The sequence below is a fragment of the Miscanthus floridulus genome, chromosome 14 (genome assembly GCF_019320115.1).
Source record: "Miscanthus floridulus cultivar M001 chromosome 14, ASM1932011v1, whole genome shotgun sequence".
In the NCBI taxonomy this organism is placed as follows: Eukaryota; Viridiplantae; Streptophyta; class Magnoliopsida; order Poales; family Poaceae; genus Miscanthus; species Miscanthus floridulus.
Window position 1 is genome coordinate 87,995,476 of NC_089593.1, and position 13,339 is coordinate 88,008,814.

General features: G+C 46.1%; 1 pseudogene; it reads left to right on the forward strand.

Moving 5' to 3' along the window:
• The window catches only part of LOC136506099 (uncharacterized), a 30,617-nt pseudogene that overhangs the window by 3,244 nt on the left and 14,034 nt on the right, over window positions 1-13,339 (forward strand).

Below are 13,339 nucleotides of genomic sequence, written 5' to 3' on the forward strand. Positions count from 1 at the left end.
CGCCGCGGCGGTCCCGCCAGGCACCACCGCACCGCTGTCCGCGGTCTCCACGTCGGCCAGGGTGCCGCAATCCTCGCTGCAGATGGCCGCGGGTGCGTCGTCCTCCGCCGTGGGCGTCATGACGAACGAGCAGTTGACGGCGGCTGTTCTTGACCTCGGCAAGATGGTGGCCGAGATTCATGGGTTCCTGCTAGGGCCGCAGCCGAACCCGACGCCGACGTCCCAGCAGCTGCTGCTGCCGCTGCCGCCGCCGCCCCCAGCGTCTTCGACCGCCCCGATTCCCATCCACCAGCCGTGGATGCCGCCCTTTCCTTCGCCGATCCCGTCTTATGCTAGGGCATCGACGATGGGGCCGGTGTACACGATGGCGAGCACCACGGCGGCCACGACGAAGGTCGCTCCAGCGCCCACCACCGGCGTTGTTGTCCTTTCCGGTGGACCGAGCCTCCAGCACCCATTCACCGATGGCATCTTCTATAGGGGCGCCGGCGTCCACCAGATCCAAGACGCGGGCGAGAAGTCGCGGCAGATCGAGCAGCCGACGGACATCGCGATGGAGCCGGCGGGGAAGATGCTTACACACCAGGTGTCGGCAGTTTCCCCCACGGGTAACGGGCATGCTGTTTTTCTCGCGGGCGGCGAACTCAAACTCTGCGGTGGCGGCGGTTGGGGAGGCACTCCCCTCGTCGTTCTCCGTCGAAAGCCATCCGCTCTTCTTTGTGCGGTGCAGACCAGCATCCGTCCGGCGGGGAGAAGGCATGGTGTCACCGGCGGGAGCGCACTGCCTAGCACCGCCGCTTTCCGCCACCGACCACCGCGAGGGCGCCTTCGCTGGCCGTTGTTGCGACTACTTCTAGGTGGCCATATACATGCACCCCTTTCGTCAAGATGGTGTCCATGGGATCCAGGTGGTTGTCTACGTGCAGCTTATGCGTCGGGCTGGTGTCCGCCATCAATTGAAGAGGCTGCAAAAATAAAGAGTTCACATCTATTTTCGGTTGATAATAATACAATAAGCCGGGATGTAAAATGCTTGTTTTTAAGTGATAGGCTTGTGTTGAGACATCGTTATAAGTTGGTTAGGTTGCAGCTCGAGGACGAGTTGCATGTCCAGGTGGGGTGTAGTGTTAGAGTATGGCAGGGGCCTATTGGGCCTGGGCTGGATGTATAGCCCATTAGTGTTAGGGTTAATTAGAGATAAGGGTCGCTTGCTTAGAAGTCAAGTAAACCTCTCTATATAAGGAGAGGATATGTATCAATCTAATGAAGCAAGAATTAAGAAGGAAAACCCTTCCCTCTTACCCGGTCGTGGGCAAACGCCCCGCGACCGGCTCTCTCTCACCCTCGCAGCCCTAGCCGCGATCAGTACCCGAGGTACTGTAGCGCCGCGGGTACTGTGGCGCGGCAGCCGCCGTCCCTCCCCTCGGCTCTCTCCTCTCAATCCTAGCAACCACATAACACCATCTGCCACAAAACTTCTTAAACTGTATTAGGAATGGGAAGTGGCTAAAGACATCTCTTGGTTACGAGTCACCATTAAGAACTTTTCTAGCAAGTGCAGTATGGGGAAGTAAGCTCCAGGTACAGTTATCTTTGCTGATGTACCCATAATTGATGAAGAGTTCTACGGAAATAGAATAAATACTTACAAGGAAAAGTTGATGGTGATCGGAGTGCAATTTGAGTTTGCAAATGCATCTATACACATTGGCAGCCAGCCTTTGTGTACGGAGGATGCTATTTTACTTCTACAGTGGATTAGGCATCTAACATCAAGGGGCATCCTGCTGCCCAAAAACTTTTTGGACAACATCAAGAATGGAAAATGGCTGAAGACCTCAATTGGTTACAATGCACCATCTCAGTCTTTTTTGTTGAGTTCAGAATGGACAAATTTGAGGCAGATTATTTCAGAGTTAGCTGATGTACCCTTGATTGACCAAGAATTTTATGGGAACAAAATAAGTTCTTATAAGGAGGAGCTGAGATCCATTGGAGTGCATTTTGAAATTTTGTACGCATCTGTGGACATGGCCACCGAACCAATGACTATGGAGAATGCTATTTTACTTATACAATGTATCAGGAATCTAAGGTTGAGGTGTGTCCAGCTACCTCAGAAATTCTTGAACTTTATCAGCAATAGGAAGTGGTTAAAGACATCCTTGGGTTACAGTTCATCTTTGGGATCATTTCTGCTGAGTGCAGAATGGGAAAAGTTTCCACAAATCCAATCAATCTTATCTGATGTACACATTATTGATCAAGACTTTTATGGAAATGAAATAAAAAATTACAAGGAAGAGTTGAGAGTTATTGGAGTGCAATTTGAGTTTGTAGATGCAGCTGTGCATATATGTAACCATCTTCTGTCCTCAACAACTAAAACTTTCTCTCGAGCCAATATGTTAGCTCTGCTTCAATCGATCAGATTTCCGAATGAGAATAACAAGACTCCACATCTCATTGAACGAATGGAAAATGGCTGTTGGGTTAAGACTTGTCTTGGCAGCAGATCACCATTAAATTCAATCCTATTTAATTCAGAATGGGAGAATGCCTCGGTCATCAGCATCTTGCCTTTTATCGATACAGTCTTCTATGGGGTTGACATAGCTGATTTCAGGTCAGAGCTTGAGCTATTTGGAGTTGTTGACTTCAAAAGAAATTATCAGCTGGTGGTTGATAACTTTAGGTTCTCTAAAGATACAATCACTCCTGGTGCTACAATACTAATGCTCAAGTGTATTCGATACGCTGAGGAATTTCATGATTTTGTAGAAAGACTGAAAGATCTCAGATGGTTGAAGACTGATGTTGGCTTCAGAGCTCCTCACGAAACATTCCTTATTGGTGACGACTGGAAATGTCTTTTGGAGGTCGTTGACAAGGTGCCATTGCTTGATCTGGAATTCTATGGGGATGAAATCAAGCTGTACAAAGTAGAGTTATGTAAAACTGGTCTAATTGCTGGCTTCAAGGAAGCAAGTAAAAAACTAGTGCGTTGTGTCAAGAAACTTGTAAGCACTTCTTCTATTACAAAAGAGCGGGCATTTGCACTACTAGAATGCTACAGAGACCTACTCACCAGGCATGGGAGGTTACCTGTTGATCTTGCGAACCTCATGCACCGTGAGAGATGGCTACATACATCATTTGGTTTCAGGTCTCAGAAGGAAGCCATTCTCTTTGGCTCACAATGGGAGTCTATTGCTTTAGTTTCCCGCCTACCATTCGTCGATGGCAGCGACACACAGTATGGCCTTGGGAAGGAGATCTACTGCTACAGTAATGGACTGATGGCCTTGGGTGCCAAAGCTCAATTAGAACACGGTGTAGCATTTGTCATTTCGGGACTCCAAATTTGATCCTTCAGCTGTGACTCCAGAAGCCTTTATTTCATTGCTAAAGTGCATCAGAATCTGGAGAAAAAAAACGGATCTGCTCTACCTAAAAGTTTCATGAGTGCAATAAACTAAGTGGGTTAAGACAACTGCAGGGTACAGTCATCCAAACGGTTGTATCCGTTTTGGTTCGTTGTGCTCTTCTCATGTTCACAGGGATGATGGCCCTTTCGTAGATAAAATATTTTATGGACAGGAGCTTGTTTCATATGAGAGTGAGCTGCAAACAATAGGAGTTATTGTGGATCCTAGAGCTAGTTGTGCTTGTGTACTGATGGCACGGCATCTAAAAGGTCTCTCTAATGCTGATGCAATTTCTAGGATTTACTCATATTTGGAGGTATACCGTTGGAAGCCTCGATACACCAGTGACTGGATTTGGATACCTTATGAAGCTAATGAAGGTCAATGGGTCAACCCTGCCAGTTGTGTTCTTTATGACAGTAACGGTCTTTTTGACTCTCAGCTCCTTGTTCTGGTGAAATGGTACAGCAGCAAATTGCTTCGGTACTTTAACACGGCTTTTGGTGTGAAGCATCATCCAACAGCCAGCGATTATTGCAAGCTCTGGAGTGTGTGGCAGGGCTCGAACTCTGCACTGACACAAAAAGAATGTGTTGCTTTCTGGGAATTCTTTGGCAAGAACTAGAGCACTGATTTTTTTTTATAAAGGATAGTTTATATCTGGCTTCATCTACCGAGGTAGAATAGACCCATTATTACAAAGTTCACAGCACACCACTTTCAAGGTTGAGAAGCTCACATCCAGACTTTGCGAAACAAAACTTGAAGAGAAGTCCTGACTAAGAAAGACCACAAAACCTAGTAGATAACCATCCACTGGAACTAAAGAAATGCAGGGCTAAAGTTTCCAAATGCTGCCTAACAAGGGTCAGCTAGTCCCTTAGATCATCACTGTAACAGAACCGACCAATTATACGAAATTAAGTAAGAAAATCATCCGCCAGAGCAGACGATTGAGCAAACTTAAGCCCGTATAACCCGGTAGTCCGTGAAATCACGAAGGATTTCAAACCAACTTCCATTCCAGCCAAGATCGTAATAAGTTTAGCGGTCACCATCACATATTACATAAAAGTTCGCAATCTCAGATACATCAGAGTTTAAACATAGTTATTACAAAACCAGTTCGAATAAAAGTAGCGGAAGCCATTTGTTCAAACCACACACACTCACGCGGAGTTCAAATATAGTGCCAGCGAATGATCATCTCCAACAAAAGCATTAGACGAGACGTAAGGAATGACCATGCCCATGGTCCTAAGCATCACCCATCGCAGGATACAGACAGTTGATACAGTAGCCGTAATACATCTGCCCATCTGCAACAAGTGGGAATAAAACCCTGAGTACGAGAAGGTACTCAGCTAGACTTACCCGACATAACCGAAAATAAATGACACCAAGGATTATGAAGGGCTTTATAGTAGGGTAGCTGACTCATTTGCAAAAGAAGCATTTTTAGCATTTCAAGAACCCTTCTAAAAGCATTATTGCCAAGTTAATTATTATGAACCTGTCGACTAGATTTGCACCTATACTAGAGTAAACATATGATTAAGCAGATAATGATAACCAATGATCATTAAACAACTTCCATATTGTCATATTCATTATAACCATCCAAGTGTTCCATAAACATTTACTACGATGAAGTCACTCAAGTCAGGTGCTCACTATCTAGGAGCGATGGCGATTCGAATCGATTCCTAACTAGCTGGTGATTTATTCCTTACACAAACCTCACTCACCCGCTAAAGTGAGATATTGATCACCGAGTCAACTTTCCAGGAATCTCGAGTTTGCCAGGAACCACATGTACCCGGGGGCCGACCGACTGCACTTTGGTCTTATCATCCCGCCCCCGTGTCCTACCACACCTGCTCTGGCACAGTGCGTTGCGGGCAATCTACTCGGCCCGAAAAATCTCCCAGCTTCGCGGTCGGAAGGTACTTTATCCGGCCAGCTAAATGTAAGGCATGCGTTCAACATGACTCGAGGCCCAACAACGGTCGGTCCTTAATCGACACAGATGGAAACACTACAGTCCAAAACTCTGCAAGTCTCCGTCCGGTCTCAACTTCATTTAACACTTAGTTATACCATGACTTCATAGTCATCCAATCAGATCCAGATAACCACCTATTGCTCGCAGGTGACAGGAAATCACCCGACTTCTACCGGTCTAAGCCAGCTAAGCATTGACTCGACTGCGGATACCAGGGTAACAAGGATATAGTATAACAAAGGTAAACAAGGTATAATGCAGCAACGGTTGCAAACAACTCCTGAACATAATGCATCAATTAAAGTAAAGCATTTAATTAAATCATTGCAAACCGGGAGAAAAATGCTCCGGGGCTTGCCTCTCTCGAAGGAGCTCGGACGGTGATCGGAGCACTCCGGAAGTTCCTCAACGTCCTCCTCGTCGGCTTCTGGCACTTCCTGCGGCTACACCTCGAGCTGCTCCTCGGGCTCCTCGGGTATGACGACTGGGTTCTCGGTTTGCGATCCTATATGATGCAATGTGCGTAAGTGCTTATGCAATCGGTGCATCGTATGAGATGAATACAATGGATATGTTTAAATGCAAGGTAGTCAACACCATCCAAGAAAATATACTACAAGCACATGTCATCTACTGCATTCTCTTCTACTACTAATATGTTAAGTCAACATATTTTATTAACTGCTTCACAGATACACCAAAGCTTTGCTAATTTCTTAAACACATAAAGCAGTGCTTAATTAAACCCTAATTAATAATAGGTTTGAATAGCAACCTCTATTTTTCTTGCTTAGAAAAATCTTAGAAAATTACTACAGCATAGTACTACCCTAAGTAGTTTACTAACAGATTTTCATGATATTTGAATGAGTGGATTAGACTACACAAAAATAACAAGCTATGGTATGATTTTGTACATGAAAATACTTTGTACTGTGAAAAGTGTCAAACAACAGAGTTAGTATTTTCCCGATGTTCTTCATAGCATATAATGACTATACAAAAATTGTCACATGCATGTTTTATACAAAATTTGTTCTCTAGCAAAAATAACAAAAATCAGCCATTAAAGGTACTTGAACTACACTTCAAAATTTTCCCACAGCACATGCATGAAACATTTTTTTCCTAGGAAGTTCATGACATAAGAAGATTAACAAACTTGGAATCATATTTTTCTGAAGCCTATAGATTTTTCTACATATTTTTCAAGTTATTAGCAATATTCATGATGAAATAAAATTCTACAGCAAAGTATCTCAACAATGACATGCACAATTTTTCCCAAGTAGATCTGATGATAAGGAACCTAGACAAATTTATTTTAACAGATTTGGAACAACTTTGAGCACCCAAACATTTTTCAAACCATTTCAAATTTCAAATGATAAAGAATAAATGGAAAAAAACAATTCATTTAAACGTTACTGGGCCAGCCCGCTGGAAATCAGCTGGCCCACGGCCGTTTTCGGCCTGCGCGGCCCGAGCGCAAGGGAGGGGAAGACGGCCCAGCAGGGCGTCAGCCCACTGCCGCTCGGCCTGGCCGGCCTGGCTGGCTGAGGCAGAGGCCTCGCCGGTGCTTGCGCTGGCGCGGCGGCGCGGCTCGGCCACGAGGCCGGCGGCCATCCCCGGCCACAGCAGGGCGAGCTGACGAGTGCACGTGATGCGCGAGAAGACGGCGAGTGCGGTAGGGTAGCTAGGCGGGGCTGGAGAAGAGAGGAAAAGTGACTTCCATGGCGGCCGAGCACGGCGGCGCCATGGTCGTCGGTGGCGAGGCTCGGGGAGGCTCAACCTGAGCTCGGAAGGCGGCGCAAGCGCGAGCGCGACTTAAAGGAGGGCGAGGCGGAGCTGCGGGCGTGCGATTTCCGGCCGAGGTGGAGGAGCCGCGGCGAATTGCGCCGGCGGGTGCGTGGGCGCGGCGAGGGGTAGAGCTTGGGGTTCTCGGCTCTGGAGAAGAGGGAAGGCAGCGCGGGCGGGAGTGAGCGAGCGCACTGGCTACGGCAGTTGAAGGCGGGCGCGTGGGCGCGGGCGCAGGTCGTGGCTGCCGCGCGGCGGGCGACGCCGACGCATGGTCGCCACGCGGCGAGAGCGTCCTGACGCGGTCGGGGAGTGGCGCGGCGACGGGCGCGGCGCGCGGGAGAAAGAGCCAGCGCGTTGGGCTGGGCCGAGGCGAGGTGGGCTGGAGCGGCGCGGGGGCTTCGCTGGCGCGCTGGGCCGGCTTCAGCAGGCGGGCCAGAAGCGAGGCGGCGGCCCGCGAAGGAGAAAAATCCTTTTTCCAAATATATTTTCAAGGAATTTTTAAATGCCATCTTTCAAATATTATTTCGAGCAAGAAAATGACCTCTTTTGAAAATGTACCAAAAATGAAAGTTGGTTAGAATTTAATTCTCTACAACTTTGCTTTTAGGACCACAGCCAAATTCTTTCTAGATTTTGAATTGTAAGATCAAAGTCCACGTTTAGCTCAAAACCCTAATTTTGGGAATTTATTTTTGAAGCCAAATTTTGAATTAATTTGAATACAAACATTGCTCCAAAAATTGAACTAAACATTGCTAGATGATTTACAATAGTAGCCAAACATGTTTTACTAACCTAGCAAGAAAAATTCAGGGCAAAACAATTCTTAAACAGGTGTATGCAACATTCAGGTTTCACGCATGTTTCAGATGTTTCAAAGCAATGTTTCAATTGTTATTCACATGATTAAGCATGTATGATTTGGATGCTTGATGATGCATGATATGCGTGATTTGCAGTGCCTAAATGTAGGCATAACACAGGGGTGTTACAGCCCTCCCCCCTTATAAAAATCTCGTCCCGAGATTTGGGTTACGAACCATTTGTTATAAAATTCTTCATAAGCTTTTTGTAGATACTCTCCTGTTTCCCAAGTTGCATCTCCCTCATCATGATGATCCCACTGTATCTTGTATGTTTTCACCACACTATTCTGAGTAGCACGTTCCTTAGTGTCTAACACCCGGACTGGTTGCTCACGATACACCAAATCTGATTTGAGTTGAATACCTCGAGGTTCTATTCTTTCCTCTGGAACACGCAAATATTTCTTGAGATGTGATACATGAAAAACTAGGAAAACGGTACTCATTGTCTCAGGTAACTCTAACTTGTAGGCTACCGGACCTCTTTGTTCCAAGATCTTGTATGGTCCTACGAATCTAGCGTCAAGCTTTCTTCGGATTCCAAACCTTTTCTTCTTCATTGGCGTGACTTTCAGATAAACATAGTCACCAACTTCAAACGCAAGGGGTCTCCTTCTTTTGTCTGCATAGCTTTTCTGACGTGATTGGGCCGCTTTCATATTCTGCTGAATAATATGAACTTTCTTCTCGGCTTCTTCTACAAAGTCAATGCCATAATACCTTCTATCACCAGGCTCAACCCAATTTAATGGTGTTCTACATTTTCTGCCATATAAAGCTTCGAATGGGGCCATCTTGATGCTTTCTTGATAACTATTATTATAAGAAAACTCAGCCAACGGTAACCATGACTCCCATGACCCCTTAGCAGACAATACACAGGCTCTTAACATATCCTCCAAAACAGCATTCACTCGTTCAGTCTGACCACCTGTCTGAGGATGACAAGCGGTACTGCGAATCAAACTAGTTCCTAAGCCCTTGTGTAAATGTTCCCAAAAGTGAGCCGTGAACTGTGAGCCTCTATCAGATACTATGGTCTTTGGTATACCATGCAACCTCACAATTTCCGCGATATACTTCTCAGCATATTGAGGTGGTCGATATGTTGTTTTGACAAGTAGGAAATGAGCGGTCTTGGTAAGACGATCCACAATTACCCAAATCGAATCATGCCCTTTTTGAGTAGTGGGCAAACCCGTGATAAAATCCATGCTAATATCGTCCTACTTCCAACTAGGGACTGATAAGGGCTGCAATATACTGGTAGGTTTCATGTGAATGGCTTTCACTCGACAACATGTGTCACATCTGACAACATATGCTGTAATTTCTTTCTTCATTTTGGTCCACCAATAACGAGATCTTAGTTCTTGATACATCTTACTACTTCCGGAATGGATAGATAGCTTAGAAAGGTGAGCTTCATCCATGAGTTTATTCCTAAGCTCTCGATCCTTGGGAACCACAAGACGGTTGTCAAACCACAACACGCCCTGTTCATTCACTTTAAAGTGTTGAGACGGCTTTTCTTTTATTTTCTCTTTGATCTGGAATATCCCCTTGTCGGTTTTCTGGCCTTCTATTATCTTACTCTCCAAAGAGCAACTAATCTGAATACTATGTAACACAGCAGGATGCATTAGATCGAACCCATCTTCAAGTAATGGCTGCACATTCAAGTAATGTGACTTTCTGCTCAAAGCATCTGCCACTACATTGGCTTTTCCAGGATGATATTGCACATTCAAGTTGTAATCCTTGATCAATTCCAACCATCTGTGCTGTCTCATGTTTAGCTCTGGTTGGGTAAAGATATACTTAAGACTCTTGTGATCCGTGAAAATATTGCACACATTACCAAGTAGGTAATGTCTCCAAATTTTTAGGGCGTGCACAACTGCAGCAAGTTCAAGATCATGTGTTGGATAGTTGACCTCGTGCTTTCTCAATTGACGTGATGCATAAGCAATGACTCTCCTTTCTTGCATAAGAACACATCCTAATCCAGTCTTCGATGCGTTGCAAAACACATCAAATGGTTTCTCGATATCTGGTTGTGCTAGAACAGGAGCAGTGGTCAACAGTTTCCGCAAAGTGTGGAAAGCTGCTTCACACTCCTCTATCCACACAAACTTGTGATCCTTCTGTAGGAGACTCGTCATCGGTTTGGCAATCTTCGAGAAATCTGGTATAAAGCGACGGTAATAACCGGCTAATCCTAAGAAACTTCTAATCTCAGGAACTATGGTCGGTGCTTTCCAATTCATAACTTCTTGCACCTTACTTGGATCTACTGAAACTCCATTCTCTGACAGAATGTGACCAAGGAAGGGAACTTCCTTCAACCAGAATTCGCATTTGCTAAACTTAGCATACAATTGATGATCCCTCAGTCTAGTCAAGACAGTTCTTAGATGCTCTTCGTGATCTTTCTCGTTCTCGGAGTACACCAGAATGTCATCGATGAACACTACCACAAACTTATCCAATTCTGGCATGAAAACTGTATTCATCAAAAACATAAAGTATGCAGAAGCATTTGTCAAGCCGAAGGACATGACAAGATACTCATACAACCTGTATCTGGTGGAAAATGCAGTTTTCGGTATATCCTGTGGCCTTATCTTGATCTGATGATAACCGGATCTCAAATCTATTTTTGAGAACACCTTGGCCTTGGATAATTGGTCAAACAGAACATCAATATGAGGCAAGGGATACTTATTCTTTATGGTCACAGCGTTGAGTGGCCTATAATCTACGCACATTCTCAATGTGCCCTCTTTCTTCTTCTTCACAAACAAAGCAGGACATCCCCATTCAGACTTGCTTGGCCGAATAAACCCCTTTTTTGACAAATCTTCTAACTGCTTCTTCAGCTCAGCTAGTTCATCTAGAGGCATCCGATAGGGTCTCCTTGAAATCGGAGATGTTCCGGGGACTAACTCAATTCCAAACTCAATCTCCCTATCTGGCGGAAGACCAGGTAGCTCATCCGAGAATACATCCGGGAATTCACACACTACCGGAATCTGATGAATAGGAATGACTGCCGTAGCACATGTAACACTTATCAGGTCTGTTCTCCGAGGCAATGGTACTTGGAAAGTACCCTCACCCAGGGGATCCTTAAGGGTAAGTACTCGACTTCTAGTATCTATGACTGCTCCCCAATCCTTCATCCAATTCATCCCTATAATGACATCCAACACTAATCCAGGCATAACTATTAAGTTCACCCGGAACTTCCTGCTACCTAATTCAAGGGTTGCCCCTCGAACCATCCGGTTGGTCAAAACATCAGCCCCTGCTGAACTTATACGGTACCCATACCCCAATTCTGTGCATAGTTGTCCATGTTTCTGTGCAAATGCTTGACTCATAAAAGAATGCGATGATCCAGAATCAAATAGAACAACTACAGGGTTTTCGTTGACAGGAAACTTACCAGCAGTGACGGGCTCTCCCTCTGGAATTTCATCCACTGTCATACTATGCACTCTAGCATTATAAGTCTGTTGCTTCTTCTTGGGCGGGTACGGACAAAACCTCGAGAAATGGCCGGGTTGATCACAGTTATAGCAGGGTCCTCTTACTGATGAGTACAGGCCCGATCTTCCGAGAGGTAGCCGGTAAGTTCGATTTGTGGAGATCTCGACGTTGGCGATCCGGCTTCAAATCAGACACGATTCGAACCCTGCAACCGTTACACCACTGCTCCGTTGGTTATCAACCAAGCACAACTTGATTGACCTCGCCAAGAAGGCTTTTCCTGCAAGCGAATCGAAGAGCACAAGCAAGAAGGTAAAACACGCAATCTGATATTGCAAATATGAATGACGCGAATATCAATAGAGGGTTCTAGAACTCGGTTCCAAAGGACTAATCGACACAGTGGAGGAGATCAAGAACGGGGGCCCTAGATCACTGTAAAAGGATTTGTCACCACAGTTACAATGAACGATTCAGTTTCTCGGTGGAAAACTAAACTCTAAACAAAACCCAATTGTATAGCAGCGGCGGCGGCTATGTTTATAGTCTAAGACTCAACCTAGGGTTGGGGACGGCCAGGGGTTGGGCGCCCACAACTTGGGCTTAAGGCCCGACACGATACATGGCCAAGTTGGCCCAAATAGGTGACGCAGCACCTTGCCGTGGTCACACAGAATGATCCATGGACCTTCTGGAGCTGGGACCAGATCCAAAATGACGTCGTCGTCGTCCCCTTTCCAACGCATCCAAGAACGGCCCGTTTCGATGTCGTATGAGAAAGTTATGACCGAAACAGTGACGGCGTGTCTGCTGAATCCGAGGGCGACGTGGCAGCTGAGTTGGGAACGAATTGCAATTTGGGGAAGACCATGGCGTCGGTGTGTCCAGCGTGGCGATGTCCTCATCATCTGTCCCGGTAGATCCCACAGCTCCCTTGGAACTACCTTGTACCGTAGTTGCGGCTGCTTTGTTGGGCTGTACTGCCATCTTGTACGGCTTTTGAGGTCCACGGAAATTCTGACTTCTTTGCTGAGGTGGCCGGAACCTAGCGCCAGGTGCCGATGGGCGATATGGGGGACAACCTCCCATAGGGGCTCTAGCTTGAGATGGCCCACCTTCAAAGGCTCTCTTGCGTGTCTTGGCTGCGGTGCTGGTGTTGTTATTCTTCTCCTGCTTCAGACAGTCGCTGATGAAGTCATTGAATCTGACGCGGTTGTTGGTACCAACATGCTTCATCATTTTTGGATTGAGTCCCCTCTTGAAACTGGCTATTCTTTTAGCATCTGTGTCAACCATGTCGGGAGCATAGCGACACAAGTTGTTGAAGGCATGCAGGTATTGCGTCACGGTTTTGGTGCCCTGGTTCAATGCTAGAAACTCTCCCAACTTCATCTCGGTCAGCCCGGGTGGAATGTAGACTCCACGGAAGGCCTCAGCAAACTCTCTCCAAGAAATCTGAGCATTTGGAGGGAAGGTGGTGCGATGGTGCTTCCACCACATTCCCGCCGGTCCTTGCAATTGAAGTGCAACATACTCCGTTTTTAGAACATCAGTCATCCTCAACACACGGAATTTATCTTCCATCGTGTTGATCCATTCCTCAGCATCGAGTGGCTCTGTTGCTTCCTTGAATACTGGCGGCCTGGTGTCCATGAAATCTTTGAAGCTGCTATATTGGTTCACTCCCATGCCACCACCTTGATTGTTACCACGTTGAACGTTGTTGGCGATGGTTCGAAGAAAAT